Genomic DNA, 7,322 nt, shown 5'->3' on the forward strand with positions numbered 1-7,322 from the left:
GAACTGAAAGTAATTAGGGAGAAAATCAATCATTTTCAGATAAATAACAATGTTCAATTAGCTTACGAACAAGATCTGTAGCTATCTACAAGAAAGATCTGATTGCTTTCCAAAAAAGGAAACTGGATGTGGTTAATAAAGATTACAACAAATTGAAGGTATACAGATGGCTGTCTGGACAGAGTGAGAATAAACATTGGGGGTTTAAAAACAGATATAGGGGACCCAAAGATAATAGATCTTCCAGCGAAGCTTTATCATCATCGGGCGAAGACTCTACTTCTACATCAGCTCCATCCACCTCTGGCCAGAAACCCCCTTTAGGGGTACGCATCCGCACAGGATGAGATGCAGGAAGAGGAACACAAGGAGAGGGGGGCAATGTCACCTCCACAAAGAACAAAGGCAGAGGTCGTCAGAAGTAAACACAGCATTTAATCTTTCCAGTCGAATCCTTGCCACAACCGAAAGTACAGTGTTAAACAAGGGATTGGGCTTTGTCCCAACGAATAAATTTGATTCACTGGATTGGAAGATAGACCAATTTTATCTATACCGTCAACTGAAATTAAGAGAATTCTTCTAAGATAAAGAGAAACTGAAAATTCAAACATTGCAGCATCCATTCAAGAGAAAGTCGGGTGTCGACCCACAGACGTTTAATACTTCAATTAATGGCTTCATGCGAGCTTTGGATGTACAGGTGGACTCCAAATAAAGGAAAGCCATGACATATAGAAATAATTTGAATCCCGATGCATGGCAGGCACTGAAAAAGTTAAGTGGCTACAAGGATATCTTGATCAGACCCTCCGCTAAGGGGGGAGGAATAGTGATTTTGGATTTACAGAAATACTGTGCTGAATTATATAAACAACTATCCTGTGAATCAGTATATCAATTACTATCAAAATATCCTACTGATGTATACAAAGTGGAGGTAGACAGGTTACTGGATAATGAATATAACTCCATGATCATAGATATGGATACAGGTACATTTCTTAAAGTGTAATCCCCTAGGGTCCTGATACTTTATACTTTGCCAAAGATCCACAAGAGCCTCTCGGATCCACCAGGGAGGCCAATTATATCAGCAAGAGATTCTTTGTTCAGTAACATCTCCACTTACCTGCATTTCTTGTTACAACCTTGTGTGCAAGCTGGTGACACTTATCTTAAGGATACCACAGACCTCCTCTAATACATGGTTGTGCACGCTGGACATTACTAGCTTATACACCAATATTCCACATACTGGAGGACTGGTGGCGATCAAATATCTGATCTCAGATAAAATCTTATATACGGGACCCAAACCAGCGTTCTTCTTGCAGATGTTACAGCTACAGTAGTTTTGGAGCTAAATTATTTTTATTTTAATGGGAAATATTATGTCCAAGTCTCCGGTTGTGCAACGGGTTCCCTTGTCGCACAAACGTATGCGAATTCATACATGGCAAACTGGAGAAAGAATTATTTTTCACACGAGTTGTAAGAGATAAAATGATTTATTATACAAGATACATAGATGATGTCTTATTGTTATGGAAAGGCAACTACGAGGAATTCAACATACTGATGGAAGACATCAATGCTCGAGATACCCCTATCAACTTTACATTAGTGATGTGCACCGGAAATTTTTCGGGTTTTGTGTTTTGGTTTTGGATTCGGTTCCGCGGCCGTGTTTTGAATTCGGACGCGTTTTGGCAAAACCTCCCTGATAAATTTTTGTCGGATTCGGGTGTGTTTTGGATTCGGGTGTTTTTTACAAAAAACCCTCAAAAACAGCTTAAATCGAAGAATTTGGGGGTCATTTTGATCCCATAGTATTATTAACCTCAATAACCATAATTTCCACTCATTTTCAGTCTATTCTGAACACCTCACAATATTATTTTTAGTCCTAAAATTTGCACCGAGGTCGCTGGATGGCTAAGCTAAGCGACACAAGTGGCCGACACAAACACCTGGCCCATCTAGGAGTGGCACTGCAGTGTCAGGCAGGATGGCACTTCAAAAAAATTGTCCCCAAACAGCACATGATGCAAAGAAAAAAAGAGGCGCACCAAGGTGGCTGTGTGACTAAGCTAAGCGACACAAGTGGCCGACACAAACACCTGGCCCATCTAGGAGTGGCATTGCAGTGTCAGACAGGATGGCACTTCAAAAAAATAGTCCCCAAACAGCACATGATGCAAAGAAAAAAAGAGGCGCAATGAGGTAGCTGTGTGACTAAGCTAAGTGACCCAAGTGGCCGACACAAACACCTGGCCCATCTAGGAGTGGCACTGCAGTGTCAGACAGGATGGCACTTCAAAAAAATAGTCCCCAAACAGCACATTATGCAAAGAAAAAAAGAGGTGCAATGAGGTAGCTGTGTGACTAAGCTAAGCGACCCAAGTGGCCAACACAAACACCTGGCCCATCTAGGAGTGGCACTGCAGTGTCAGATAGGATGGCACTTCAAAAAAATAGTCCCCAAACAGCACATGATGCAAAGAAAAAAAGAGGCGTACCAAGGTCGCTGTGTGACTAAGCTAAGCGACACAAGTGGATGACACAAACACCTGGCCCATCTAGGAGTGGCACTGCAGTGTCAGACAGGATGGCACTTCAAAAAAATAGTCCCCAAACAGCACATAATGCAAAGAAAAAAAGAGGCGCAATGAGGTAGCTGTGTGACTAAGCTAAGCGACCCAAGTGGCCGACACAAACACCTGGCCCATCTAGGAGTGGCACTGCAGTGTCAGACAAGATGGCACTTCAAAAAAATAGTCCCCAAACAGCACATGATGCAAAGAAAAAAAGAGGCGCAATGAGGTAGCTGTGTGACTAAGCTAAGCGACCCAAGTAGCCGACACAAACACCTGGCCCATCTAGGAGTGGCACTGCAGTTTTCTAGCAGGAGGATGACTGCTTCCATCCTCAGGTGAAACTGAACCACTAGCCTTGAACATAGGCCAGGGCCCCAGCCGTTCCTTGCCACTCCGTGTCGTAAATGGCACATTGGCAAGTTTACGCTTCTCCTCAGACGATTTTGATTTAGATTTTTGGGTCATTTTACTGAGCTTTATTTTTTTGGATTTTACATGCTCTCTACTATAACATTGTGCATCGGCCTTGGCAGACGACGTTGATGGCATTTCATCGCCTCGGCCATGACTAGTGGCAGCAGCTTCAGCACGAGGTGGAAGTGGATCTTGATCTTTCCCTATTTTAACCTCCACATTTTTGTTCTCCATTTTTTAATGTGTGGAATTATATGCCAGTATCAATAGCAATGGCCTACTACTATATATACTGCGCACAACTGAAATGCACCACAGGTATGGATGGATAGTATACTTGATGACACAGAGGTAGGTAGAGCAGTGGCCTTCCGTACCATACTGCTATATATACTGGTGGTCACTGTCAGCAAACTGCAAAACTAAAATGCACCACAGGTATAGAATCTAGATTGATAGTATACTTGACGACACAGAGGTAGGTAGAGCAGTGGCCTTCCGTACCGTACTGCTATATATACTGGTGGTCACTGTCAGCAAACTGCAAAACTAAAATGCACCACAAGTATAGAATCTAGATGGATAGTATACTTGATGACACAGAGGTAGGTAGAGCAGTGGCCTTCCGTACCGTACTGCTATATATACTGGTAGTCACTGTCAGCATACTGCAAAACTAAAATGCACCACAGGTATAGAATCTAGATGGATAGTATACTTGACGACACAGAGGTAGGTAGAGCAGTGGCCTTCCGTACCGTACTGCTATATATACTGGTGGTCACTGTCAGCAAACTGCAAAACTAAAATGCACCACAGGTATAGAATCTAGATGGATAGTATACTTGACGACACAGAGGTAGGTAGAGCAGTGGCCTTCCGTACCGTACTGCTATATATACTGGTGGTCACTGTCAGCAAACTGCAAAACTAAAATGCAACACAGGTATAGAATCTAGATGGATAGTATACTTGACGACACAGAGGTAGGCAGAGCAGTGGCCTTCCGTACCGTACTGCTATATATACTGGTGGTCACTGTCAGCAAAACTCTGCACTGTACTCCTCCTATATAATATACTGGTGGTCCCCAGTCCCCACAATAAAGCAGTGTGAGCACAGATATATGCAGCACACTGAGCACAGATATGGAGTGTTTTTCAGGCAGACAACGTATACTGGTGGTCACTGTCAGCAAATCTCTGCACTGTACTCCTCCTATATAATACTGCTGTTCCCAGTCCCCACAATAAAGCAGTGTGTGCACAGATATATGCAGCACACTGAGCACAGATATGGAGTGTTTTTCAGGCAGACAATGTATACTGGTGGTCACTGTCAGCAAAACTCTGCACTGTACTCCTCCTATATAATACAGCTTCTCCCCAGTCCTCACAATTAAGCAGTGTGAGCACAGATATATGCAGCACACTGAGCATAGATATGGAGTGTTTTTCAGGCAGACAACGTATACTGGTTGTCACTGGCAGCAAAACTCTGCACTGTACTCCTCCTTTATAATACAGCTGCTCCCCAGTCCCCACAATTAAGCAATAAGCACAAATATTTGCATCAAAATTAATAAACGGAGAGGACGCCAGCCACGTCCTCTCCCTAACATTTCCAATGCACGAGTGAAAATGGCGGTGACGCGCGGCTGCTTATATAGAATCCGAATCTCGCGAGAATCCGACAGCGGGATGATGACGTTCGGGCGCGCTCGGGTTAACCGAGCCATACGGGGGAGAATCCGAGTATGCCTCGGACCCATGTAAAATGTGTGAAGTTCGGGGGGGTTCGGTTTCCGAGGAACCGAACCCGCTCATCACTACTTTACATACAACCGAAGCTTGGAAGAAATCTCACATCTGGATGTCACTATCAAGATCGTAGACCATAAAATTCAGACGCACTTATTCACGAAAGTGACGGACAGAAATACTGTCCTAAGAGCAGACAGCTTTCATCCTAAATCTACGATAAATAGCCTTCCTTTTTCCCAAATGCTGCAAGTCAAAAGGATTACAAATAACGAGGAGGATTTAGAAATCAACTTAAACACAATGACTTTTAGCTCAACTGAATGATTCTCATGACAAAGAGTTGTTGCACAGCCACTGTGCTGGCTGGCAGACCACTACGACCTATCCACAAGGCTAGATCTCTCTCTTTAGTTTGTTATTCTTTTGCATGTGATGGTACTTTGAAGCCAACGCAATCACATTCGAAAGAGTTGTCTGTTGTTTATCTTTTTCCTAGCCTATTTTCTGTAGAGCGATAGTCTCCGGATTCTGGAGGATTAAAAAAGTGTTTTATATTATTGGTACAGCCGAGACCATTGAATTACTTCATAATCAGTCTATGTGGACAATGTTCCTCCCCAGAATTATTATTACTATCTGTATTGGTCCACATCACTGAATGTTGCCCTGAACTGAACTGTTGTTAACTCTATCCAATAAATACCACAAGCTCGCTGCCTAGATGGTGTCATCCTTGACTCTCTGAATTGTCCTTTTGTTCCCCACATCCAATATGTTTTGACTCAAAATCATGTTACAATCTGTCACAGATTACTTCCAGTCATCCACACACATAATAAGACTCTCCTACTAGTCTCTCAACTCCAAACCTTCAAGTTTAAGCATTTCCAGAAAAGCTGCCCTGAAGAGTCAAGTTATCAAATTCCAGAACCACTGACATACGCTTCACAAGCTATCTAATTACATACCTAGCATACACAGTCCTCCCAACCCCACACATATTTTCTCTTTCTTCACTTCCACATTCTCCTCCTCCTGACCCCTGGCCAATACTGCTATGCCTGTGCGACTGGAATTGATCATAGTACATACAAGGCAGGCCAATATATTACAATTTTCCTTGGGCAATGTTATGTTATTTAATATTGAAATATCAATCAATCAACATACAACAAGTCATATTTACCTTAGAAAACACAGAAGGATGGCGTGTCTTCAAGTGTCTCTTCAAATGTGTAGTGTTTTTTCCAGCCATCTTAATTCCACACAGCACTCCATCCTCACTGGAAATAATACACTATGTCTTTCTTTCAGTTTTACAATAACTAAAGTGTGCCCATAAATCATTCCTCCGTTTCCTTCCCACTGCCAGTGCTGTAGTCGCAGGCAAAGTTTCAGAATTTTCAGCATCATTCAACATTATTTTGTTAAGCTGCCCGGTGATCAAGTTGTTCATGTCAGCTAGTCCAAACTTGGCCAACACTCTAAGAAAAACCCCACATAATAAATATTTATACAGTATATATATTAAATATGCAACACTGCCTGTGCATGCCCCCACCCCATATTGTATGCCACACACTGTATGTGCATCATGCCCCCCCGCCCCAGTTCACATTATACATGCCACCGCAAAACACTGTAATACATATACATGTAAAAGAATTTCCTCTGAGTCCTTTCGTTTCTTACCCGGCCTGAAATGATGTTAAACTTAAAAGAATGTCCCACTTCTGAGTCTGACTCCCGGTCAGTGCTCTGGCGCCTGTGCTGCTGCCTGAAACTGTGAAAGCAGCCTCAACCTCTCGTCTGTCCATCCGGTCACAGTGATGATGACACTGCAATGTGACCACCACACAGTGACTCACTTTTCTCCACTCCGAATCTAGACTGCACTGCAGTCATACCATGCCACGAGTCCCGTATTCCACGTCCAACGTCCTGCAGTGCTTCCTTGTTAGTTACTATCGGGAGACCTGCGGGCAGGTCCAGACTTCATGAACTAATATTTTGTCATAATTTTCATTATTAAGAATCTCCTGTTTTCATTATCATTTATAATTTAGTCATGAAAAAAACCGTTATCAACGAATACTTTTAGTCTAAATTTTCATCAGTGTAATTAACACTGGTTCCTACACCTGTTCTGTTTATCAAATTCTTCAGTCTACACCATGGGTCTTCAACCTGTGGCCCTCCAGCTGCTGTGAAACTACACATCCCAGCATAAGCTGCCATAGTTTTGCTATTAAGGTATGCTAAAACTGAGGCAAGGCATGCTGGGAAGTGTAGTTCCAAAGCAGCTGGAGGGCCGCAGGTTGAAGACCCATGGTCTACACCATCAGAAGCACAGAAGGAGGTGGAACTATGAGGATATGCCTAATACCAGTTACAGATGACTTGAGACTGTCCATTGTTAAAACTTCTAACTGCTAAATCAGAGGATTTGCTGTGATAACAGTTACAGATAACACTGACAACCGCACTTTATTTTTCATGTGCTGCAATCATTATGTTGGTAAAGCTCAAGTAATTTAGGACTTGG

This window comes from Pseudophryne corroboree, chromosome 11 (assembly GCF_028390025.1).
Source record: "Pseudophryne corroboree isolate aPseCor3 chromosome 11, aPseCor3.hap2, whole genome shotgun sequence".
NCBI lineage: Eukaryota > Metazoa > Chordata > Amphibia > Anura > Myobatrachidae > Pseudophryne > Pseudophryne corroboree.